The 12,048-nt window shown below is 50.9% G+C and overlaps 1 protein-coding gene across 3 annotated transcripts in view; it reads left to right on the top strand.

The window, feature by feature from the left end:
• Window positions 1-303: 303 nt before the first annotated feature.
• The window catches only part of GNB1 (G protein subunit beta 1), a 65,185-nt gene continuing 53,440 nt past the window's right edge, over window positions 304-12,048 (top strand). For all 3 annotated transcript variants that reach the window (XM_032494959.1, XM_032494960.1, XM_032494958.1), the window contains exon 1: window positions 304-571. The gene's annotated coding sequence lies outside the window, so the exon portion shown is untranslated. The remainder of the gene's footprint in view (window positions 572-12,048) is intronic.

Below are 12,048 nucleotides of genomic sequence, written 5' to 3'. Positions count from 1 at the left end.
CCAGCCCTGAGGCCTCCACCCACGTCCGCATGGCTGGGAACCAAGTCGGTCGGTAGCAGGCAGGCCCACGACAGCGCAGGGCCCCGCAGACAGGCCCGGGGACGCGGGCACCGAGCGGGTCAGGCCCGGGGGGGTGCTCCCTGGAGCGGGTCTCCGAAGGCGAGGTAAGGCCCCTTTAAGGGGCTCGCGCACGAGCGCGGGGCTGGCGCAGGCATGGAGCGCGCGGGCGTGCGCGCGGGCGTGCCGCGGCTGAGCCCTGCGTGCGCGCGCGCGTGCGCGGTGACGCGGCCGTGGGGTTTCCCGAGGCTGTGGGCAGGGGCCGCCGCGCCCATCCCGATGGCTGGAGGCGTCTAAGGGGCGGACGGAGGCGGCGGCGGGAGCGGGAGCGGGCGCAGGAGCGGGCGCGGGCGCGGGAGTGGAGCGGCCGCCGCGGGACCGACCGGAGCGAGCTTCGCCGGCGCACCTGCCCGCAGCGCCCGCGGAGCGGCCCGAGCGCGACCACCTCCCGGGGCGGCGGCCGAGGCGGCTGAGGCGGCGGGTGCGGGCGCGGCAGGCGGGACGCGGCGTCGAGGTGAGCGCGGCAGCCCCTGGCCCCGAGCCTCGGCCCCTGGCGCCCCCCCCATCCCCGCCGCCCCCGGCCGCCCGCCCTGGCCGCCCCGCCCCCACTCTCCCCGCCCCCACCCAGTCTGCGGGCCGCGTCTTCCTGCCCAGCCCGGGTGGGGTCTGCGGGGCCGGGGCGGGGGCGGCGGCCGGGGCCGGGGGGCGCCGGGGGCTGGGCCCGGGCCCGGGTTCCGGGGCCGACCTGGAGCCCCGCGGCCGGTGCCCGGGAGGCTGGCCCGGAGGAGGGGCGCCGGCCGGGAACAAAGGGAGCGGCGGCCCTGCTTCTGCAGCGGGCGGTGGGCGCTCGTCCTTGGCGCCGGCGGGACGCGGTGCGGGAAAAGCGGCGCTTCTGGGGGCCCGGGAGCGAGGCCGCGGCGGGGAAATGGGGAAGCGGCGCGGGGGGCGGACAAAGTGCCGGGGAGCGCGGGCCGGCGCCCGCCGTGTCCGCGGGGCCCGGGCGGGGCAGCCCTGCGGCGGGCCGCTCTCGCTGGCGCCTCCAGCCGCGTGCCGGGCCTGCGGGCGGCGGGCGGGCCGGGGGCCCCGCGCCCCGCGCCGAATGAATGGCTCCGAGGCGGGCCGGCAAGATGGCGGGGCCGCCGCGCTGCCATTGTCGGCCGCCGCCCGCCGCCGCGGGGCTCCGGGTGCGTTTTCCGGAGGCCGGGGGGCGGGGAGCGCGGCGCGGCGGCGCGGGGTCGGGCCCTCCTGGGCCCCGCGGCCGAGCCCTCGGGCGCTTGGAGCCCCTGTGTTTTTCCCTGCGAGTCGGTGTTGGACTCCAGCGGCGTTCACGCGTCGCTCCTGCCCTTTAAATTGCACGGCCGGCTGTCCGAGGCACTGTGAGCTTCATCGGCTCAATTCCGCTATTTGGACTCTTTTCAGTGAGGATTGTGAGCTTCGCTGACTGAAGGAACGCCGCTTTTTGTTTTGGGAAGGGAAGCGGTGGACGTTTACAGTCGAAGAGTACATTGCTGAGTGTCTGCGTAAACGGAGTAGACGTTTAATCCGTAGTTCTGGTTTGGGGAGTGTCTTCATTTTGCTGTCTGGTGACACAGTGATCTCGAACAGTATTTAATGATTAATGCTTATGAGATTGTTAGCTAAGAAAATGTGTAGGTTATTTCCCAAGCTTGGCAAATACATGGGAAGTATTAGCTTTGGAGAAGTTCCTCTCAACCCCAGATACAGGGTGAGGTCTCAAGGCCGTGCTTGTCGGTGAGATTTCTACCTGAGTTCTTTGTTTTCTAATTTGAAGCAGTAGTCTTTTGGGGGGTGGAGGGGTTCTTTATTTCAGAGAAAGGTTTTGGTTTGCATTCTGTTAAGATAGACAGGGTCTGTTCTGGATTCTTCCGGAAGGTACAAATTGCAAAAATAAAGAGCAGGCAGTTCCTTTTTTGCTTTCTCACTAATACTGGGCGTGTGGCGGGGACAAGGCTGATGCCACCAGCATGGAAACAGGTCTGAGACCCTTCAGATGGCAGAGCTGGCTGGTAGCTTTGGCTTTATTTAACTTTCTGACAATAAGAGCAGCCTAGAAACGGAGAGAAACTGGAAGAATTAGAGGCCGGTCCCGTCCGGACTCTGTGGGGGAGGGTTTCCGGCTGCCGTGAGGCTGGACTTCGAGGCTCCTCCGAGACTCCCTCTGTTCCACGGTTCTGGTTTCACAGGCATTGTGCGTGCTACAAGTTTCTCTTAGAAGGTGAGAGTTTAGGAAGCAAAGTTAAGTTTTATGATTGTGCCTGTGGCTCACGCCCAGTTCTCCCTGCTGGGGGCCAGTGTTGGCGCTCCGTTTCCTCTTCTGCTGAAATAGTTCAGGAGTGTGCTTGCAGAGAAATTTGTTCAGCTATGCAGTTTTGAGTCAGAATTGACACTTTCTTAAATGAACACACCCACTAGACAAAACTGTTCCTTCGGTACGGTAATCCAAGTTTACGACTCAACTATATTTCTCTCATCAAGCAGGTACTGAGCAGAGTGTCCTTTAATGATACCTTAATAAAGATTTCTCTTTGTTTGATATCTTGAGTTATTTCTATTTTGGGGGGTGTTGACGTAAGTTTCCTGAGATTTAATTTTAATCTCAAAAGAGATTCAAAAGACTGCCAAAAGGCTGTCATATTTTTTCATGTTTAGAGACTGATTTTAAAGCTTGAATCACCTAGGTCTTAAATTGACCACACCAGAAGAGGACTGATTTTATCAGAGTTAATGAATTCATCGGAGTTTTGTTCTGTTACCTTTTATTTTGCTGAAAATGTCTGTGTCTCTTATCCTTTGGTTTGACTGGAAAAGGTGTGTTTCTGTAAATAGCTTTGAGAAGGATCTTTAGGGTAGCTGTGGACTTATGTACCATCAGTTGCTTTTTTAGCTAAGACTGTCATGAGTAACCGTGATTTTATTTTAGACGTACAGTATTGGCACTTATTATATTTTCGTCATTGGATTGTTTCTCAAGGCCCAGAGGATTTGGCTCATGTTGGTCTCTAAATTGGATTAAGTTCTTACTGACTGCAGACTGTGGCTTTCAGCATTAGTGGATTGGTAATAGATAGTCTCAATTTTATTATCTGGGCCTGACCATATGGTGTGCTATGTTATTTTGAAACCCCTGTTTAGCATAAGTCTAGTGAAGCACTGAACAAAAAGTTTTAGGATCTTTTAACCCAGGTATAAATTTAAACCCAAGTATAAATTCTGATTTCAGATGTGCATTTGTTGATAAGAATGGATAGAGAAGTTACAAAGAAGGCAGTTCAGTTACATGTTTGGTTTAATGAACATAGAATGAGGGGTTAAAAACAAATTTAAGTTGAAACTGAGGTCAGAGAAATAATTTATAAAACTGAATGTGGACCATTACTGGAAGAAGGAAACAGTCCAAATATATGTGGGAGTCTGGATATGTATTGAGTAACTCACATCACACTGACTATTTTGGAAAAAGAATGGAGTACTTCTCTTTCGAGCTGTGAGTGTCGGTCCAGAGCTCTCATTTAAGAAATACAGCTGTCTGCAGACACTGAACTGGTCAGTGGCTTACTGGAGAGCTAAAGGCTTTTAAGACCTTTCAGCCCTCCTGTTCTTGTGGCCATGCCTGCTGTTAGGTGCCACAGTAATGGATGGGAATCACTGCTGACTTCCAGTGGTGGAAAAGCTTCCCGTTGTATAGAGCGTTGTTGCTTTTTTTTTTTTTTTTCCTTTGCTTTCCTAGTTAGTATTCCCTTATTTGACTGAAGGTTCTGGGAAGAAGCCATTTCTGAAAACTTGCTGATAAACCGAATCAAGATTATCTAAGGTAATAATTCTGAAGAGATTGTTCGGTTGAGTCTATATTGCCATTAATAATGATTTAATAATTAGCTGCTCCAGGCTTAATAATGTGTTTTTTCAAGGGAGGAAAGATGGTATTTATTCTCCAGCCTGTCAGGACCAGACTACTAAGGGGATGGTTGAACGTATTCTTGTTCACTTGTGGGAAGTTGTGGCTGCGTACGTGCATGTCTCCTGACTGTCTGGTAACAGCTGTAAGATGTACTCCCGATGAGGATTGCACACTGACTTGACTACCTGTCCAAGCGTTGTAGTTGGTAAAACTTTAAAAAATTCTGGACATTTTCTAATGACATGAGAGTGTTCAAACTTCAATAATAGGTATCCAAAAAAATGGTCATAGGAACTTTAAGACAATCCCTAAATTTTAGGGAGGGAGAGAAATTCACTCATTTCTTAAAGCGCTGAGTTAGAACCTAGTTCTGTAACTTAACCTGCGAGTTTGGATGTGGCTTTTGACTTCTCTGTGTCTGTCTCCTTGTGTGTAAGACGGACATCTAGACCCTCCTTCCCAGGGTGGTCGTGCGTTAGCACCTGCGTGGTGGAAGCCCGTGGAACGGCGCCTGGCCGGCGGTGCACTGTGCAGAGACCACCGTTTCTACTGCTGGTGGCCTTGCTTTGTAGCAATCTTTTTAACTGCGATAATGGTGAGTTATGGTATAAGAAAATAGTTAATTGAGATACTTGATTTTCCTGTCTTCTGATTGGTCCAGAGGAAGATGAATTTAGGGTGTGGAACATGTATCAGCTGTCTTTGCAAGTCCCCTTCACTTTGATTTACTGTCTTCCTCCCAAGTCGCCTCTCACACTCCTTCTCGAAAAGCTTTCTGTTCTTTCAATTAAATACGCTTGCTGTGCAGTATCACGTTAGTTTCAGGTGTGCTACGTAGTGCTTTGGCGTTTGCGTACAGTATGAAATGATCACGATGTGTCTGGTGACCATCTGTCCCTTGCAGGATTATTACAGTGTTCCTGCCCGTGTTCCTGTGCTGTGTGTTAGATCCCCGTGACTTGCAGGGAATAAATGTAACTGAGGTTTGTACCTCTTAATCCCCTTCCCCTATTTCGCTCCCCCTCCTCTCCTGGCTACCACCAGTTATCCGGATCTGTTTTCGTTTAGTTTGAAAGGCTTTCTTCATAGGGTAATTTTGATCCTATAATTCATTTTGAAACTGGTAAAATTACTGTTTATTTTTTAAAGATCTCACTCCACTCCCTTTATGCTGCTGAATTAACTTTGGATTTCTCAAAACTTTTTGGCATCCCTTAATTTGACAACTAGTGACAATAATAATGAAGTAGTTTTCATACATTTTCAAAAATACGGTAACTGGAAATTTGTTTAACTAGTGCTTATGCAGCAGCTTCTCTGCCAGCTGCTGAGTCTGCACGTTGCTGTAGGGTGGGTGTGGTCCAGGGCCTTACTCTCTAGTTTACTAGGGAGCCTGGCTTGCACTTTGCATACAAAGTGGACAACAAGGGTGGTGGATCATGGGGCTAGCTAACTAGTTTTAGGGTTTAGTGAGAGCGTCCTTGGGCAAGTGTTTGTTTTGAGACAGGATCCTTTAGTTGGATGGAGCCCACCTGGCACACAGGTGGTGTGTAGAGGGGAAGGAAAGAATGTTCCAGGCTGAGGAGATGGTGTGTATGTTTTTTCATGCAGCCAGTTAGCCGCCTTCACCCACTGTGTCTGCAGCATCCAGCACAGTGCAGTGCAAGCTAGGTGCTCAGTAGTTGTCTGTTGAATGAATGAGAGCAGGTCATCCAAGGACGGAAGTTCAGAGGGCTGGAGAGTGGTGAGAGCGGGACATGGAGAGGTCAGAGCCTCCTAAGGCATTTGTGGTTTTACCTTGAGGGCTCTAGGAAGCCTTGAAAGGGTTTTAAGGAGTTTGAGCTGATGAAAATCGTCACTTGGTACTTAAAAAATGGAGCATGCTCAGAGGAGGGAGGAAGACTATGGTCAGAGATTCTAGATAGGAAGCTGTGTGGAGAGGAAGAGGGTCTGGACCAGAGTGGAGAAACTGGGAGCTGGTGATGGAGGCAACTTGAGGACTGAATGGAAGGTAAGAAAGGGGTGAGTGAGCGCAGGCTTCTATCCTGGACATCTCAGGGGCTGTTCTGCATTTATTAAAATGAGCCCCTTGGGTCGAGGACCCCAGTAGTGCTCCCACCTTCTGCGTTGGAACACACAGCCTTTTCTTTCTATCCCTTCTCCCTGCAGAGCTCTTCTCCTGGAGGTTTGTTTGCACCTTTCACTCCCTCCATTCCAGTCTTTGTTCTGACATCCCCTCCTCGGAGGGCGTTCTCCACTCTCTCAGTCTCTGCAGTCTTCCCTTGCCCTGTCTCCGCAGCCTTTATGTTTATCTGCCTCTGGATCTAAGCTCCACATTTGGTTTGATACAGTGTTACCAGTCTTTGAAACAGCATTTGTGGAATTAGTGACTTTTGTACATGTGAATGCGGAGCCCTGGAGGAGCCATCTGGGTAAGTTTTCAGTGTTTAGGTGGTGGTGGCTGAAGTCTTGGGTGTCCAGTCACTTAGAGTGAAGGGTCTCAAGAGTGTGGCTGGTGGGCTCCGGGTTCCGTCAGGTCCGGGCATTGCACTCGCACTAGTTGACATTTGCGCCGATGAAGGCGGTGGTGGGTGACTGCTGGCTCTGTAGCGCACATCAGGGCCGCGGTACCAAGCCAGCTGTAGCGGTGATTGTAGTCATAGTGTCTTCACCACTGTGAGCTTGTGGTTTACAAAAAATACGGTTTAATCTAATGTCCCTGGTGAAGCAATAAAAATTAATTTTATTAAACTTACACCCCGAGTACCCATCTTCTTCTTGGTCTGTGTGACAAAGTGGGAAGTGGGCATAAGGCACTGATGCGCCCGGCGTCAGTGCGGTCCCCGCATGAGTGGACAGTGTGCTTGTTTGAAATGAAGAGCTGCTGACAGAAAATGGTGGCTGTTGAGACAGGGGCATTTGGCAGGTATTTTCTTAAAAACGAAGTGAACCAGATACTTCAAGGACAGTACCTGACAGTGTTGTTGGCAGTGATAAAATTTGAGCTTCAAATGGAAATCAGGATTTTGGAAAACTTGATTCTGATACTAGGAGCTTGACAGCTTCCTAGTACTTAAAGATAGGTGGTGACGCTAGTGAAATGTTCCTTTTTTTAATGTTACAAGTAAAATGTGTCAGCATTTGGAAGACCAGCTTAACTCAGTGAACTGATATTTTCCGAATGCCCTGTGCTCAGCGCTTCTGCCTCCTGGACGGACGGGACGCGTGACAGATCCAGTCAAAGCGCGGGGTGGAGTGAAGGAGCCCCAGAGTGTGACGTTAGCTGTGGAAGCGTTAATCGGCGTGGTTCAGATGCCACTCAGAATTGCTCTTTAAGAAACTTGCCCAAAACAAAACAAAAAAAAGAAGCTTGCCGCTTGTCAAGTTTTATGTAGTATCAAAGAAGACAGTCTATGCTTATTTGAAAATCAAGTATTCCTCCCTTTTCTAACTCCACATCTGTGTCAGGCTGAGTATTTATCTCCAACCAAAACAAGATCCCGCACCAGACTGAGTGCTGGAAGCAGGTGAGAATCCAGCTCTCACCTCCTGAAGCAGACGTTGAAGAGGTGTGCTGAAGCTCATAAAGCTGCTGTTCTTCTCACCAAATTATTTTTCTAGTTATTTTTTATTAAAAAAAAAACTGCTTACAATAACATGTAATGGGAGTATTAAACGTTTTTTACATGCCTCTTTCAATTTCTAGCGTAGTAAGTGTGTGTAGACAGAACCCACATAAGCAGAAACCCATGGGTCCTCAGTGGTTGGGAATGTGAAGGGAGCCTGAGACCAAGGCTCTTGGCAGCAGTGATCGGAGAGCAGTGTGGTAGTCAGAGCAGCAGGGGCTCATTGAGGGCCTTGGCCCCAGGGGCCTGTGAGGACCAGAGAGGCCCTCCCCTGGAGGCAGGTGCTCTGTCCTGATGTGTCCTTATAGGTGTAGCAGCATCATAGGTGTAGGGTTTTGCCTTTACCTGGAGAGAAGAACCCAGAGATTCTCTAAAGGTCGAAGACCCATTGGCGTAGCTTGGGTGTTGAGGGACGGGCAGAGAAAGAGAGCCTCATAAAGGAGTGGTCAGATGTCAGGACATGAGGGTGGCGTTGGCGCCTAAGAGTCTGAGAGGGGAAGCAATGGCCAGAGAAGCAAATCTGGCCGAGCATGAGTAGACCAAGGGGTTAACGGTCAGGGCTGGTGAGAGGCCATGGGCTGAGGGGAGGCCCTGAAAGAAGGATGGAGAGCAGTGGGGGTGGAAGGAGGGCTTTGTTCTGCCTGGACTTTAGATGGAGTCGCTTGAGCATTGTCAGGTGCTGCGGGAAAGGAGCACTTGTAACGGTCAACGGCAGGGGTATCAATAAAATGCTTATTCCAGGAGCAGGCTGTGTTGGGGCAGTGATGAGACGCCAGTCCTGCCCTGGTGAGAGGAGCATCATCTGTTGGATGGTGGGAGAGGCTATGCTGAAAAAGAAGTCAGGGCAGGGCCAGAGAAATTCCTGGGATTTCATTTTAAAAAGTGTGGTGGAAACATTGGAGCAGGAGCAGGGGGAGGTGAGAGGATGGACAGGGAGAAGCCCCGAGACAGGATGTGCTTGGAGCTGAAATAAGAGATGCTGGGAAGCTGACAGTGGTCTCCACTTGGCATGGACGGGCATGTGTAGACAGTATGTTGGGAGAGCTACTTTAAGATCTCCCTGTGAAACAGATTCCTTCAGACCTCGGCCCTCTGGTCCCCCACCTGCGGTTCAGCTCCCTTGCCAGTAGGTGCACTTGCGTTTTGCAAGGCGATGAACCCGAGCTGTTAGCCCGGGCTTGTTGGCTGCCTGCTGTGCCAGGACTTCATGGTATTGCAGTTTGAGCCTCGCGCCAGCTCCTAGCAGGTGCTGTGAGCAGCCCCATTTCCCAGATGCCTCAACCTACTGGGAGGTGGTAAAGTAGTTGGCCAGAGTCCTAGCCAGGAATCCGCGGAAGCCGTGTTTGAATTGAAGTTGTCTGCCTCCAGAGCCTGTGGACCATCCAGCAGGAGCTCGCCTCCCTGCACTTTTGTCTCAGAAGACTCCTGTGTCTGCGTCCGCCTCCTTCATGTATGATTGAAGGGAAGATTCTTCCACTGGAGAACATTTTACCAACAGCTTTATCTTTATAGTTTCTTCTTCTGGGGCTTCTTCTAGTCTACCTTCAGACATGACTAATAGGTCTTATGTAACTCAGTCCCCCAGTTAATCTTGGTATCTTTTCCAGCCACTATTCTTATTTTTCTCTTTTTAAAATTAAACTCCCTTGGGGGGAGGGGGAGGGTATTGCTCAGTGGTAGAGCGTGCGCTCGGCGTGCACAAGGTCCTGAGTTCAATCCTCAGTACCTCCATACAAATAAATAAATAAATAAACCTAATTACCTCCTTCCAGCAAAAAAAATAAAACAGAAATTAAACTCCCTGGGAACAGCACCGTTTTCATGGCCTCACTCAGGTCCTTGTCTGTCCTGTCTGCACTGCTTGGGCACCTTGTTCTGTCCCCCTAAGCTTCCCCACCGTCGTCTTTATAAAGATGTCCTTTTCTGTAAGTCTATTTAATTGTCTCAGTTTTTATCTTTAGTCTTTGTATTTTAGCAAAAGAAATGTTTAATTGTTGATTGTAGAAAATTAGGAATATAAAAATGGGGGAAAATCTGTAATTTACCTGTTAGGAAATAACCATGCAAGATTGTTGTATTTTCATTTAGTCTTACTGCTCATGCATGTGTGTTCAGAGATCCCCCCCCCCCAGATTGGAGATCAAACTGTATATGTGGATTTTTAAATCCTAGTTTTTCTACCTTGTCACATGTTATGTGTGTTTCTGGAGGACATCTTTGGAAACATGATTAGTAACCACATAACCATCAATCACCCATGTGCCAGACATCCGGCTCTGCCGAGTCTTGAGCTGTGAGGCCATGAGCAAGTTATTTCTACCCGTTTTCCCACCTCCTAGGGCTCTGGAGGCGGCGCAGACGGAATGCTCGCCCTCAGGCTTAGCAGGCCCAGCGCTCCTCCTCCTCCGTGCTGCCCAGCTCTTACTCCCGCCTGTGGTGCTGTCTCCCTTTTCAGGGCTCCTGCTTGGCTCTGGGATGTTACTCTGTTAGTGTCCTGGGGCTGACTGGGCGGCTTAGAACAATAGCAGCTCTGGAGGCCGAAGTCTGAGTGAAGGTGTGGGAAGGGTGGCTCCCTCTGGTGCCTCTTTCTGGCTTGTGGTTGCTGGCCATCCAGTTTCTGCCTCTGTCTGAACATGGCCTTCTCTCTGTCTCTGCTCCTGTAGGGACACTGGCCATTGGATCAGGGCCTAATCCAGTCTGGCCTCATTTTGAGTTAAAGCCCATTATACCTGTAAAGACCTTTTTTCCAAATAAAGTCACAGTTGCGGGTTCCAGGTGGACAAGAACACTTGGGGGCACTTTTGGAACCACTGCACTTACCTGGGGCGTCATCGTTGGCCCTGTTCTCCTTGCGTTCTTACTTCCACATCCCCCCTGTCTTTCCTTCCCTTCCTGGCCGAGCTTGTGAAAAGAAGTCTCAGTTGGGAACTTAAATAGAAAGGGAAAACGTCTTACCGGGATTCTGCGTGTCTCACAGAACCACAGTCCGGGAGTGGAGTTGGACGTTTCAGGTCAGTGTGGGGTCAGAGGCCGGAAAAGCCGTTCGAATCTCTGTCTGTCTCGTTTCCATGCCCCGTGCCTGTAGGTGCCCCTGCCTCCGCCTGCAGGTGAAAGGCTCTCTGAGACATCGCTCTTCTCTGCTTGCAGCATATCCTGCCTCCGCGCTGAGCTCCGTTGACCGCCGCCTCGTTGAGAAGCACTCTTCTCTCGGTTCCCAGCCCTCCCCCTGCCCTTCTGCTTGTCTGTCCTGGTCTCCTTCCAGGGCTCCTCTTGGCTGGCCCTGCGTGCCCTCAGCTGTCTGGTGCTTCTCTGTCTTGAGTCCAGGACTCTCTGTTCTTGGCCTCTCCTTAGGTGAGCACGTCTGTTCCTGTCTGTTGTTTGTTTTAAATGCTGTTTACTGAGAGTTTTGATGACTCTCAGATTTCTCTCTCTGCCCCGGCTTTTCTGACCTCCAGACTTGTCTGCTCACCTGTCCACCTGGCATCTTCCTCCCGCTGCTTTCATTGCTGAGTCCTTCATCCTTCAGGTCTCAGCCTTGAGTGTCACCTCAGAGAGGCTTTTTCTGGTCACCGCTGTCTCCTTGATCACATTGATGGACCGTAGTTACTGCCCTCAGGGCCTTCCCCTCGAGTTATAGTTGTGGAGCTGTGAGGCCAGCCCCTGACTCCCTGAAGCAGCACAGGCAGGAAGCAGAGGGCGCAGCAGCCGGGCTGTTTTGGGGGCAGGGTTAGTTCTTGAGCCTGACTGAGTTAGGGCCCCTGAAAGTGTCCATCTCCAAACCTGGGACTCTGCTTAACAAAATGCCCCAGTGAACTTGGTGTACAGTCAGGTTTGGTGATGGTGGCCTGTGAAACCACTTAATGAGAACCTGAGTGTCTAGGCAGTTTCCTGAAGACACATAGGAGGGTTATGGGAAAGGCCTGAGATTGCATAACTGCTGATGGGGTGTGGGTTTGGGGGTGACTGCTGCAGAACCAGAGATGAGAAGGGGGCGGGCAGGGCACTTTTCCTGGGAATCGATGGACTCGAGAGCAGGGAGGACCTGGGTGCCTGATACTGATTGGCAAGGCATTTAAAATGTGCTTTTTGAATCAGTAAGGGACCATCATGTCTTCTTTACGTTTTCTTAAAATGGAACTGACCGCACACATTGCCCATAATTTAAAACTTGACGTCTTCAGAAAGATGCTAAGCCGCTGAGTAGCGGCTGCACTTCAGCCGTGGAAGAAGAGCTTTAAAACAGCCGCTCTTCTAGTCTAAACATTTGTTCTCAGATTTAGATGATGCCGGCTCTGAAAAATAAAAGCCAAGAGTGAGAACTCTGACTTTAACTTGTATCCTTCAGCTAAAAAAAAAAAAAAAGTCAGCCTGACCCTGTGCAGGGTATCTCTCTTGCTGGGTAACAAACTACCTCCGGGTGTGATGACAGAGCAGTGGCTGTGTGCT

This window comes from Camelus ferus, chromosome 13 (assembly GCF_009834535.1).
Source record: "Camelus ferus isolate YT-003-E chromosome 13, BCGSAC_Cfer_1.0, whole genome shotgun sequence".
In the NCBI taxonomy this organism is placed as follows: domain Eukaryota; kingdom Metazoa; phylum Chordata; class Mammalia; order Artiodactyla; family Camelidae; genus Camelus; species Camelus ferus.
The sequence above is the reverse complement of the archived record's forward strand: the minus strand, read 5'-3'. Positions and strand labels throughout refer to the sequence as shown.